The sequence below is a fragment of the Cebus imitator genome, unplaced genomic scaffold, assembly GCF_001604975.1.
Source record: "Cebus imitator isolate Cc_AM_T3 unplaced genomic scaffold, Cebus_imitator-1.0 Scaffold85, whole genome shotgun sequence".
Taxonomy (NCBI): domain Eukaryota; kingdom Metazoa; phylum Chordata; class Mammalia; order Primates; family Cebidae; genus Cebus; species Cebus imitator.
Genome location: NW_016107400.1, coordinates 9,631,799 through 9,645,666, shown reverse-complemented (window position 1 = coordinate 9,645,666; position 13,868 = coordinate 9,631,799). Strand labels below are relative to the sequence as shown.

The following is a 13,868-nucleotide window of genomic DNA, read 5'->3' as shown; positions in this document are numbered from 1 at the left end:
GCCTCCAAAAATTCTGGGATTATAGCCACCATGCCCGGTCACACTGGCCCATCATTCTAATTTCGTCTTCCACTGTGATTTTTTTTCCAAGTGAACCTGACATTTAGCCCCATGGATAAAAACTTGGAGTCTGAAGCTGTATAGTTGTGGTTCACACTAAGCCTCCAGCACCTGCCCCAGCCTCAATTTCCTTATCTCCAAAGTGGGGATAGTAATTGTACTTAACACATAAGTAAGTGCATGGTTCCGGGAATTGAGAGACATGATATGTACAAGACATCTGGCGCAGGGACAGTGCTTAGTGGGCTATTGATGGACACAGGGCAGCTTGGCCAGATGTGGTGGCTCATGCCTGTCATCCCCACACTTTGGGAATCGAGGTGAGAGGATTGCTTGAGGCCAGCAGTTTGGGACCAGCCTGGGCAACATAGCGAGACCCTCTCTATTTTTTTTATTTAAAAAAAGAAAAAAAAATCACAAAACAAAAAACTGGGACAGCTTAGCACAGCATTTAAGGGCACAGGCTTAGACTGGGCCAGACCTGGAGAATGTGTCCCTGCCCTGTGTCAACTGAAGGCATTTGGGGCATCTCAGGGGGCCACCGGGAGGAGCGAATAAGAAGCCCTTGGAGACAAGACCTGGTGCTGAGTTCTCAGTAATTGGAGATGGCGGAAGAAGCCATAGGATCAGTGTTGATAGATCAGTTTAATCAGCACTGGCAGATATTGTTGAATTGCGTGCCAACATGGGTGGGTAGATCTTACTGATTAGATTTTACGCGTTGAAAAAGAAAGGTGAGGAGTATGCCTATTGTATGATGTGATTGTGTTGTTTTTTGTGAAGTACAAGATGATTTTCATTGCTTGTGAATGCATTTGCGTGTAAAGGCGTAAAAGCGGACCAGAAGAAGATGCAGGGCACTGGTGACATGCTTGGCTCTGTGGGGAAGAGGCAGAGTGGGAGTGGGCTGTCAGCAGAAATACAGGACCCTTCCTTTTTATCCTGTTATGTTCCTTTATTAAAAAGAAAAGCCTTGAAGCCAATGTGACATTATTAGCCTAACCACATGACATCATCAGCATAGCCTAATGGTTGTCGCCTCTGCTGAATGGGATTTCAGGTATTTGGTTTTGATTCTGCATTTTTGCCCTTCTCTCTGTGTTTTCAATTTTCAAAAGAAGAACAAAAAAATGGACATAGAAGTGAGCCAAGCCAAGAGGTGTGAGAAAGGGTGTGTACAGGTACACAGGGACCAAGTACACAGGTGAGGGGACACAAAAGTCAAAGACACGCTCATTCTTAGTCCTCAGCATCCTATAGCTCCTTGCAGTGAGCTGGGAGAGGGCGAAGGGACGCCGGAAAAGGTGTTCCTCCTGTCCCCAAAGGCAAGCACCTCACGAGTGTATTACATCTTCTTCCCGCCCACTTTTATGCAAATACAAATGCATTCATAAGTAACGAACATCATGTTGTACTTTTCCAAATGTGAAGGGACACGAGAAAAGGTAGACGCCAACATTCAGAGCACTGCAGTTTCTGCAGCGTGTTAGAATTCACAGCCTGATCCCAGAGAGGTGAGCGGTGAATGAGAGTGAGGAGACAGAACAGAAACAGATATTCTTTCAAGATGTACAGAGAAGGAAGAATGAAAGAGGGTGGCGCGTTAGAGAAGAAGCAGTTTGCAGTGTCTGGAGGGTAGCATCCCCTAAAATGCCTTCTCCACAGCCCTGGACCATGGAGGCGTTCCATGGGGAATTCTGGGAGCTCGACAATGCCCAGGAGCAAGTTAGCCTGCTGAACTGTGCTTAATTCTGTACATCCAAACCTAATTGACCTACTAATAACCTACCCTAGGAATCCCTAGGCAAGAATATATGATGTGTGGGAAGAGAATACATTCTTTTTGGGTGTAGGTTTATAGACTGAAGAACCCTGTACGCCACAGTAATGGTTTCTACTTCCGCTTCCGTGGACAGTGTAGACCTCTTGAAGTATTTGAAGCCGAGAGTGAGATAGTGCTAGGCTTGACAACCATCCCGGGGTGAAAGTAAACGTGGGGCACTTGCACTGGCAGAGGGGATCTTTGGTGAGAGACTCTTGCATTGAAAGGGGATGTAATAGCTGTTAAGCTAGTTTCTCTTGCTCTTTAAAAAGCATGGTAGAACAATTTATAAATCATTCTATCATAAAGACATGCACACATGTTCATTGTGGCGCTGTTTATGATAGCAGAGACCTGGAACCAACCCAAATGCCCATCGGTGATAGACTGGACCAAAAAAAATGTGGCACATATACACCATGGAGTACTATGCAGCCATAAAAAAGGATGAGTTCATGTCTTTTGTAGAGACATAGATGAACCTAGAAACCATCATTCTCAGCAGGCTAACACAAGAACAGAAAACCAAATACCACATGTTCTTACTCATAGGCGGGTGATGAACAATGAGAACACTTGGGCACAGGGAAGGGAACAACAGTCACAGGGCTAGGTGGTGGGGCGGGGAGGGGTGGGGTGGGGAGGATGGGGAGGGATAACACCGGGAGAAATGCCTGATGTAGGTGACGGTGGGTGTTGGGGTGGGGATGGAGACAGCAAACCATCATGACATCTATGTACCTATGCAACAATCTTGCAGGATGCAGGCTGTGCACATGTACCCCAGAGCCCAAATACACAGTAAATAAATAAATAAATAAAATTACCAAAAAAAAAAAAGCATGCTAGTGGTCCGGTGTGGTGGCTCATGCCTGTAATCCCAGCACTGTGGGAGGCTGAGAGGGTAGATCACCTGAGGTCAAGAAATCGAGACCAGCCTGGTCAACGTAGTGAAACCCCATCCCTACTAAAAATACAAAAATTAGCTGGGGGTGGTGATGGAAGCTTGTAGTTCCAGCTACCGGGAGGCCGAGGCAGGAGAATCACTTGAGCCCGGGAGGTGGAGGTTGCAGTGAGCCAAGGTCATGCCACTGCACTTCAGCCTGAGCAAGAGAGCAAGACTGTGTCTCAAAAAAAAAAAAAAAAAAAAAAAAAAAAAAAAAGCAAGCATGGTAGGACTTTAAACCCACCCCTCAATATCCTCCAGAGATGGGTATAAGAACCCTTGTCATTCAGCCCTAGCAACATGGTGAAACCCAGTCTCTACCAAAAATACAAAAAAATTAGCCAGGTGTGGGGGCACGCACCTACGGTCCTGGCTACTCGGGAAGCTGAGGCACAGGGATTGCTTGAGCAGGGGAGGTGGAGCTTGCAGTGAGCAGAGATTGCACCATTGCACTCCAGTCTGGGCAACACGGTGAGCTTCCAACTCAAAAAAAAATAATAATGATGCTTGTGTTAATCATTAGTCTCTTATCTACCTGACAATGTAGTCCTTTTCTCTTTTTTTCTCCTGTAAGTCCTGACTGTAAGCTTTAATGTTGGTGGGGAAGTTTCACAGCTCACTGCAAGGAGCCATATGATGGCTTGGTACTAAGACTGAAAGTGTTTTTGCCTTTATTTGACCTTTAAACTTGTTATGATCTAACTTAGGAAAGTCCTGTAGAATGTGTCTAGGAATTGATTTATTCTTCACACTGTGTACCATTTCTTTGCACCTAGATATGGTTATAACCAGGGTGAATAGGGTAGAGCTAATCTGTTTTCTCCTATCCTCATGAAAGAAAAATAAGAAAAAGCTTGTTACTCTGCGTTCTTGTTATTAGGGAGATTTTGAAACAAGAAATGATGGAAATGATCTAAACTTAAGTGGATACTCGCAAGACCGAATAGTATTAATTTGCTATCTTTTGAAGAGATGGCCAGGAAAGCCCCCTTGTACCAACTAGAAAAATATTTAGATTCTAAGAAAATTATGAAACAAGGGAGTGATTGAGACTGCAAGTTCTTCGAATTGCCATTTCCCAGGGCATTTGTCCAGTTTATCAAAGCCCTTCTTATTCTGGGCTTCGGTTTGGGTTCTCTTCTTACTGTCATTAAGGGAAAACAAAGTCCCCAATTCTCCTGGCTAGTGAAGAGTTTAGATTTGGTTCTCAGGTTCAGTGCAGGCTTTGAGTCAAGCCTTTCAGAACGGAGCTGGGGACCTGTGTTCTTAGAGGACCTTAGATTTTTGACCCAGGGCTTACCTCCACACGTACATTCATTCAACCAGCAAAGCTTCCCTAGACTCTCTAGAGAGCCAGGCCTCTGCGCTAGGGACCAGTGACTCAGAGATTAAAGTTTTATTTTACCTTGGCTCTCATGAATCATACAGACATGGAGTCAGATGATTCCAGTATAGGCTGCCTTGATAGTGGTAGGCACAGGAGGCCTCAGGCATGATGTTTGAAGTTTTGAAACTTCAAACTTGGGAGAAAGCTTGTATTTGAAGTTTTCCGCTTTTGGCTAGTATGGAGCAACAGGGCTCAATACACCTTCTTGCCTAAAATAGTTAAAAAATCAGCAAAATATGAAACATTGGACATGAGTCAGTGTAGGACAGTAATCTTTGGAGAGGCAGGCAATGATGGTTTCTTTTTCTCTTGGCACTTGATGTGATATCTTTTCTAACACTGCTTCTCTACTTCTCTAGATAACAGCTGGGCATTCCACAATTCCGTTTAATTCTGACACTATCTGCCTGGAGTTAGCATCAGATCCCGCAGGTTCGAAGGCTCATTGTCACAGGACTGACCCAAGCCAGTTACAAGTCCCAGGCTACCTGTCCTTCTGACCAATGGCTATATATCAGGGGTTCCCATAACTGCCTCTTCGGGTTTGATAATTTTCTAGAATGATTCATAGAACTCAGGAAAACACTTTACTTACATGGTTTTTTATAAAGGCTACAACTCAGGAACAGCCACATAGGAGAGATGCATAGGGCCAGGTGTGGGAGGTGGGGTGCCACGGAGTTTCTGTGCCCTCTCTAGGTGCACCACCGTCTCAGCACCTCCGTGTGTTTAATAACCTGAAGCTCTCCAAATTCTGTTGTTCTGGGCTTTCTTTTTTTTCCAGATGGAGTTTCACTCTTGTTGCCCAGGCTGGAGTGCAATGGTGTGATCTCGGCTCACTGCAACCTCTGCTTCCTGGGTTCAAGCAATTTTCCTTCCTCAGCCTCCTGAGTAGCTGGGATTATAGGCACCCGCCAGCACACCCAGCTAATTTTTGTATTTTTAGTAGAGATGTGGTTTCACCATGTTGGCCAGGCTGGTCTCGAACTCCTGACCTCAGGTGATAACGCCTGCCTCAGCCTCCCAAAGTGCTGGGATTACAGGCACAAGCCATTGCACCCAGCCGTTCCAGGGTTTCTATGGAGGTTTCTTTACACAGGCATGATTGATCACTCACTGGCCATTGGCGAGAGCTTCCATCTCTAGTCCCTCTCTGCTCCCCGAAGACTGGGAAGTGGGACTGAGAGTTCCAGGCTTCAGATTGAGGCTTTGTCATTCTGGTGACCAGCCCCCTCCTAGGGGCCTGCCAAGAGTAGCCTCATTAGAACAAAAGATGCTTCTGTCACCCATATGACTCAGGGAATTCTCAGGGTTTCAGAAGTTCTATGCCAGGAACTTGGAGGAAAGACCAAGTAACTTTCTTCTGCCACAGGCGATAGTGGGAGTTTGCAGTACAGCTGCCCCAGCTCTGTGCCTTTAGAAAGTTTCTAGGCCATGGCGCAGGGGAAACCCAGGCAGAGCTAGGCAGACTCCCTGCCTCGAGGAGATGGAGATGAGGGTTCAGGGAGATGAAGGCAGCTAGAGGCTGCAGGGCAGAGTACTTGCAGTGGGGTACAAGGCGGACGAGAGGTACACAGAGAGAAAACTGGAGATTTCCAAAGTGCCCCTCCATTCAAGGATCCTGCTGAGAACTGATGAGCACGGGAACTTCTGAAGGCCAGGGAGAGAACTGGTGGGAGGATTAGAGAAAACAGTGCCTGGCCCAAACATTTAAGGGAGAACTAACACCATTTCTTCCCAAACTCTTCTGTAACATATTCTGTAGAATATGTTACAGTGACTCTAGGCTGGAGTGCGGGCGGATCACGAGGTCAAGAGATCAAGACCATCCTGGCCAACATGGTGAAACCCCCCGTCTCTACTAAAAATACTTCTATGAGACCTGCATTATTCTGATACCAAAACCAGACAAAGACATTGCAAGGAAAGAAAACCCCAAACAAGATCCCTCATGAACACAGATGCTAACATTCTAAACTCAGTTTTGACAAATCGAATCTAACCGTGTTTTAAAAGGATGATACAACATAATCAAGTAGAGTTCATCCTGATTTGGCCAGTTGATTTAGTATTAATATTTGAAGATCAATCAGTGTAATTCACCATATTATGCTAAAAATTTTTTTGTGTGTTTATCTCCATAGGTACAGAAAAAAGCATTTGACAAAATCTCATGTCTGCCCTGGCGTGGTGTGGCAGAAAGTTTTTTACAGGAAGCTAAGGGATCCTAAGGAGCAGGGTAAATATGCTTAGAGCACAAGTGAGGAGTCTGAACTCCACAGAGTTTTATTTTTTAAAAAATAATTAAAATTAAATAAATTGTATTTATTTTTATTTTTTTATTATTTTTTTGAAACAGAGTCTTGCTCTGTCTCCCAGGCTGGAGTGCAGTGGCATGATCTCACCTCATTATAACCTCCGCCTACTGGGTTTAAGGGATTCTCCTGCCACAGCCTCCCGAGTAGCTGGGATTACAGGCATATGCCACCACACCTGACAAGTTTTTGTATTTTAGTAGAGTGGGGTTTCACCATGTTGGCCAGGCTGGTCCCGAACTCCTGGCCTCAAGTGATTTGCCCACTTCTGCCTTCCAAAGTGCTGGAATTATAGACATGAGCCACGATGCCCAGCCCTCTACACAGAGTTTAAAAAAAAAAAAATCCAACAGCTATTCCTGATTTTAAAAAAAAACCCTCAGCAAAGTGAGAAAAAAGGGGAACTTTCTTAACCTGATAAAGGGGATCTCTGTAAAACCTACAGCTGACATCACTCTTAATGGTGAAAGGCTGAACACTTTTCCCCTAATCTCAGGAGCAGGACAAGGATATCTGTTCTCAGCACTTTGGTTCTAGCTAGTGTACTCAGGCAAGAAAAAGAAACAAAAGGTAGCTGGATTGGAAAGGACGATCCAGTAAAACTGTCAGTTCACAGACAACATGGAATCTGCAAAAAAGCTTCTAGAACTAGGAAGTGAGTTTAGTAAAGTTGTCAAAGTGATATCCAAATATCAATTGTTTTTCTATATGCTAGCAATGGATAGTTGGAAATTGAAATGTAAAAATAGCACCATTTATGAATAACATTAAAAATAAGAAACGCTTAGGAATAGATTTGACAAAAATGTGTTAGACCCGTACACGGAAAACTACGAAACGTTGTCGAGAGAAATCAAAGGAGATTTAAATAAATGGAAAGACATGGCACATTCCTGGCGTGGCTTGTTGATAGCATGTTCATACAACCCTGCTGGGTGTGGTGGCTCACACCTGTAATCCTAGCACTCTCAGAGGCTGAAGCAGGTGGGTTCCTTGAGCTTAGGAGTTTGAGACCAGCTTGAGCAACGTGGCAAAACCCCGTCTCTACAAAAAAAAAAATAAAAAATTAGCCACGTCTGGTGGCGTGCGCCTGTAGTTTCAGCTACTTGGGAGGCTATTGTGGGAGGGTTGCTTGAGCCTGGGAGGTAGAGGTTGGAATGAGCTGAGATTATGCCACTGCACTCCACCCTGGGTGACAGAGGGAGACCCTGTCTCAAAAACAGAAAAAAGAGGCCAGGCACGGTGGCTCATGCCTGTAATCCCAGCACTTTGGGAGGCTGAGGTGGGCGGATCACGAGGTCAAGAGATTGAGACCATCCTGGCCAACATGGTAAAACTCTCCATCTCTACTAAAAATACAAAAATTAGCTGGGCATGGTGGCACATGCCTGTAGTCCCAGCTACTCAGGAGGCTGAGGCAGGAGAATTGCTTGAACCCGGCAGGTGGAGGTTGCAGTGAGCCGAGGTTGCGCCACTGCACTCCAGCCTGGCACCTGGCGACAGAGCGAGACTCTGTCTCAAAAAAAAAAAGAAAAAAAAACCATACAACCTAGTAAGAAATGTGCAAAAGATTTGAATGCTGCCGTTCAGTCGTACAGATGGCAAATGAGCACATGAAAAGATGCTCAACATCATTAGACATTTAAAAAAATGCAAACTGAAATTGCAGTGAGCTACTACTGCATGTGTATTAGAATATGGCTAAAATGAAAAGGACTGTGCAAAGCAAGTACAGGTGAGTACGTGGAGGAACTGGAACTCTCATATACTACCGTTGAGAATGTAAAATGGGACAGCCATTTAGGAAAACAGTGTGGCAGTTTCCTATGGTTGAGCCATTCCTCTTAGCCATTCACTCAAGATATTTGAGGATACATGCCCACACAAAGGCTTGTGCAGAGATGGAGTATCTTTATTTGTAATCGCCCCAAATTGTGAACACCTAATTGTCCATTAGAAGGTGAACAGATGAACAAACTGTGATAAATCCGTACTACTCAGCAACAAAAGTAAGTGAGCTATTGCTATATGCTAGAATGTGAATGAATCTCAGAATGATTTTTGTGGCATGTAAGAAGCTAGGCGAAAGAGTATGAAGCCATTTATGTGAAATTCTAGACAATGTGTACCTGACTGTCACAACAGGATGGTTCAGTGGTTGCCTGGGGATGGCGTAGAGGAGAGACAGGATGATGGAGGGGTGAGAGGTATTACAAAGAGGCACAAGGAAACTCGGGGGGTGTATTAGTCCATTATCATGCTGCTAATGAAGACATACCCAAGACTGGGTAATTTATAAAGGAAAGAAATTTGATTGACTCACAGTTCAGCATGACTGGGAGGCCTCAGGAAACTTACAATCATGGTGGAAGGGAAAGCGAACACACCCTTCTTCACATGGTGACAGGCAGGAAGGAGAAGTCCTGAGCAAAAGGGGAAAAGCCCCTATAACCATCAGATCTCTTGAGAACTCACTATCATGACAACAGCATGAGGGTAACTGCCCCATGATTCAGTTACATCCCACGACCCGTGGGGATTTTGAGAACTACAACTCAAGATGAGATTTGGGTGGGGACACAGCCAAACCTTATTGGGGGTGACGGAAATATGTCTTTGAAATCCAATGTGTATTTTACACTTATAGCAGATCTTAATTTAGACTGGCCCCATTTTAAGTGGTCAGTAGCCACATGTGCTAGTTATAGAATGTTCCTCAGCTTAGATTTGTCTGGAACCTCCTCCTAATCAGATCTAGGTTATGCCTTTTATTTTTGCAGATATAATATAGAAGTGGCATTGTGTTCTCTCTGCATCCCACCAGGTGGGGTTTGGTGTTGATGGGGTCAGCCAGGTTTCTCCTGCATACAGTTACTCTTTTTCTGTGTGATTAATATGTGTTTTTCAGGGAGGTACTTACAGACAAGGTAAATATCTCCTTCTTGGCCTGTGCGGTGGCTCATGCCTGTAATCCCAGCAGTTTAGGAGGCCAAGGCAGGCAGGTCACTCAAGCTCAGGAGTTTGAGACCAACTTGGGCAACGTGGCAAAACACTGTATCTACATAACATAAAAAAATTAGTCGGGCCTGGTGGCATGAGCTTGTAGTCACAGCTACTCAGAGGCTGAGGTGGGAGGATTGCTTGAGCCCAGGAGGCAGAGGTTGCAGTGTACCAAGATCATTGCAGTGTGCCAAGATCGTGCCAGTGTACTCCAGCTGGGCCACAGAGCAAGACCCTCTTTCAAAAAATAATCCCATTTTTACCTGTTAGGTTTAAAATACTTCCCTAAATTTATTCTTATTTTATGGTTGCCAGATTGCTATGAGGTACAGTTCTATACTCTCCAGCACTAACATTCTAGAATTAATTATGCTATATTATTATGTTTTATGTTTTGAGTGAGATTTTAAAGTATCTATTGTTTTAAGAACAAGTTAGGTAAAAACATCTACAGTTTTAGATTAAAAAATTTAGATTGAGAATTATTTCAGTGAACAGAGTAAATAATTCGACGTTTGGGCAAAAACCAGGTAGCTGAGATACACGTGTCAAAACTAGATTAGTGAATCGAGTATCCTAGGCACACTGGGTTTTGATAAAGATTTTCCATTTCTGTCAACCTCTTGCCTGCCTTCACCCCAGGTTTCCTCCCAGCAGGCTGATTTACACGCCTGTATCTGCTTCGTTGTCCAACGCAGGCCTCCTGTACATCATCAGGCTACGTGTGTTTATGGTGAAGCACAGCGAAGTTGACATTTTGGTTTAGTATTCCATCCTGTCTGTAATCTTATTTGTAAGCACCTTCTCTTCCCAAGAAAGTCTCGATCATCATTAAAAGCTGGCTCCCAGTAAACTTTCCTTCTGTTCTTGGTGATTTCATTGTACAGTTCTCCCCTTTGGCCACGATGAGCAGTTAATCAGCTTACCACTGTCACAGCTGGTCTGCCTTTTGGTTAATCAGGGCAGATAAAGTCTGGGATCATAACTGAAAAGTGGCAAGAAATTAGCATGAAAAGTAACATCTAACGTGTGACTCGATGAATTTCTCAACATACAGAATTGACAGCTGGTAGTTATTTAGTGCTTCAACCAGAATCTTTGGGTTCAAGAAGCTCTGTAACCACAAGGAAGCTGAGGTTGTTTTTCTGTCTCTGGTTCTTACTGGCCTAGATGTGTCCAAGTCCTGCCCGTTCCTCATGCCTGCAGCATGGGATTCTGGCCCTTTCAGGCCAGGATGGAGTCGCTGAGCCAGGATTTCTGTGCACCACGCTCCCCTAAGCACGTACATCATTTGCTTGGGAATGCAGTTTGAACTGGATCCCACAGGTTATGTGCTGATGCGTGGGAGAACTGGGAATGAGGTCAGTGTGATTAGGACAGGCTCTGCTGGCTGGAAACCATTTTTCAAGGGCATGAGTTCAGGTCCTGTTTCTTCCAGGGTCTTGGGAAAGTTCTTTTACTTTTCTGAGTCTCAGCTTTCTATGTTACAAGGGACATCACATTCATCTCATGGAAGAGTTGTGAGGGTTAAGCAAGAGAATATATGTTCAGTGCCTGGCACAGAGTACTTGGGGCACACGTTCACTGCATGCTTGCCACTGCCTCTTTCTTCCTTTTCTGCCCCTTAACTTGCCATCTAATCCCAATTGCTGGGGGTGGGCGGTGGGGGGACAGCAGACCCATGGTGCTGGTGTGATAGCCTGATGGGAATTTTTGTGTAAACCATAGGACTGAATTCTGTTGTTGGGGTTTTCCTAGAAAATCCAGAAAGCATGGTCACCACTGGTACAGCACATTTTCCTCTGTTGGTTGGTGGATACATCTAGACCACCAGCTGAATGTTGGGGTACTGTGGTGAACAGGATGAGCAGGTCCCAGCCTTCAGGGAGCTGACATTCTGCTTAGAAAGAGAAAGACAGCAACTCAGAGGCAGACAGTGTGGTAGTGTGGGGTACCAAGTGCTAGAAGGAAGAAGCATCAAGTCCCTCAGTAGAGCGGGCCTGGGGTGTGGCTTCAGCCAGGGGCTCTGCTCAGTCCTTTCTGCGGAGCTGCCATATGTGGCAATGCCTGGGTGATGAGGGACAGGCTGCAGAGATCTGCGGGCGATGCTTTCCAAGGGGAAGGCAGCAAGAGTGAAGAGGCTGAGATGGGAAGGAGCTTGGTGTGGGGTGGCAGAGGGTAGAGCGGGGGACAGAAGGTGGTGGGAATATAGGTCGGGGGTGGAACTCCGGGCAGCTTCCAGGCTGGGTGCTGGGGCCTGGCTCCACTCAGCTGCATGTGGAGGACAGACAGAAGGAGAAGGCTGGAGGGGACACGGGGAGAATGTTGGAGGTTGTTGTCTGCTTCGGGCTGTAGTGAGTGGGGAAAGGGAAGGTTACCGGGGCATGCCTGTGAGAGACGACTCCAGTTGGGTGCCTTCATGCCAGCCACCTCTTCGCGCCTGCTTAACCTCAGAATGGCCACCAAATTGAGTACATGGAGACAGTGTGAACGTAAATGGAGAGCAGGCAGTGGCTGCTTATTCAGAGCTTGCTCCAGCAAGGGAGGCAGCCTCCACTTGGGTGTGGCAGAGACTCCAGGTAGGCAGAGGAGTGAGGAGGCTTCAGGTGTCCCCCAAGTGGAGGCTGCTGGCTGGGGCAAGCTGGAGACAGCTAACCAGAAGCGGGGCGTCCTGTGTGATTGGTTAAAAGTACATATGCGGCCTTCTCTGGTTTGTTGTCCCTTAGAAACGGATAAAAATTACGGAAGCTGCTGAGCATGATGGCACACGCCTGTAGTCCCAGCTCCTTGGGAGGCTGAGGTGTGTGGATCACTTGAGGTCAGGCGTTTGAGAACAGCCTGGGAAACACTGCGAGACATCAGGGTCCCTAGAAAAAACAAAGTTAGCTGAGCATAGTGGCTCGTGCTTGTAATCCAAGCTACTGGGGAGACTGAGCTGGGGGGATCGCTTGAGCCCAGGAGTTTGAGGCTGTTGTGAGCTATGATTGCGCCACTGCACTCTAGCCTAGATGACAGAGCGAGACCCCATCTCTAAAATGTAAAATAAAATCTTTAGGGTAGTATCAGTTACTGATCCCGCCCTGGTCCTTTTGGGCCATGATTGTGGGTTAGTTTCGGCTTCTGGACTGGTTGCTGGGGTACTGACCTGGCTTCCTACAGGTCTCACTTCGAGGTGGTGAGCTGGCTTTCTGGGCAGGTTGTTGTAGATTTTGGGTTGGAGTTTTGCTTTTATACGTGGTCTGGCCATTGGCTGCATGCTCAGAAGAGTGAGTGTAACAGGGTCCATTCCTTTGAGCTGCTCACAGTCCAGCCTGTGTGAGAAGCAGTAGCTGCTTATCTGGTGGGCCAGGGAACAGAGTGGCCTGTCCGTCACTGTGTCTTCTGACAGCAGGTTTCCTGCCCACATCGGAATTGGGAGAAATGTCAGTGTTTTCTAACTTACAGGCATGGTTCGTTTGCACTACAGTGTTTCTCATTTTTAAGAATTACCAGGTTAAACAAAGAACCACCCCCAGGAGATTTCATGTAAACACCCAAAGCTCGGGCACTCGGCTGGAGCAGAGCAGCGTCACCTTTGGTAGAATACCTGTTACCGGCTCCCCACTGCATCCACAGCTGTCTGCAGCTGTGCTTCCTGCCTGCCTCTGAAGGCATCGGATTTGCCTGTTTTCACTTCGCTCATTGCAGTCTGGGCAGGAGGAAGCTTACCCAGCAGAGATCAGGAAGAGCTGATCTGGTTTCAGGCTGGGGTGGCCAGGAAGCCTCCTCTCCCATCCCCTGCAGAGCCCCCATATCAGCTCTGTGAGGGCTCCTGCGTGGGTGGGGGTAGGGGCCTGGCGCCACAGAAGGTATCAGAGCTGCCACTCATCTCAAGGGTAGATGGACCACCTGTTTTCCGTGGGCCTGATTAAGATGAAACATGTATGAACAGCATCTGGAGCAAAATATATAGTAGTTTACGTTTCTCATGACGATTTCCATTATGATTTAGAGCTTCCCCATGATAAACCAGTGGGCTTTATTGCCAGTGGGAGTCCTGATTGATAGACCTCTGGCCAGGGAAGGTCCTGTAGATGGTTTTACTGCATAGATAGGGACAGTGAGTGGATGTCCCCATCACCACTCTTGCAGTGGTGTCATAGGTTTTAGTACCGTAAGTGCAGCTGAGATGCCAGAACTGTGCCCAGCACCATAAAATATGTTTTATGCTCTGTCATTTGAGTGAGGCTGAAGAACAGACTTTTTTTTTCCCATTTATTTATTTTATTGCATTTTAGGTTTTGGGGTACATGTGAAGAACATGCAAAATTGTTGCATAGGTACACACGTGGCAGTGTG

The 13,868-nt window shown here is 46.1% G+C and overlaps 1 protein-coding gene across 3 annotated transcripts in view; it reads left to right on the top strand.

Annotated features, from left to right (window-relative positions):
- The window catches only part of NSMCE1 (NSE1 homolog, SMC5-SMC6 complex component), a 40,440-nt gene that overhangs the window by 9,901 nt on the left and 16,671 nt on the right, over positions 1–13,868 (top strand). The gene's annotated exons all lie outside the window — the stretch shown is intronic.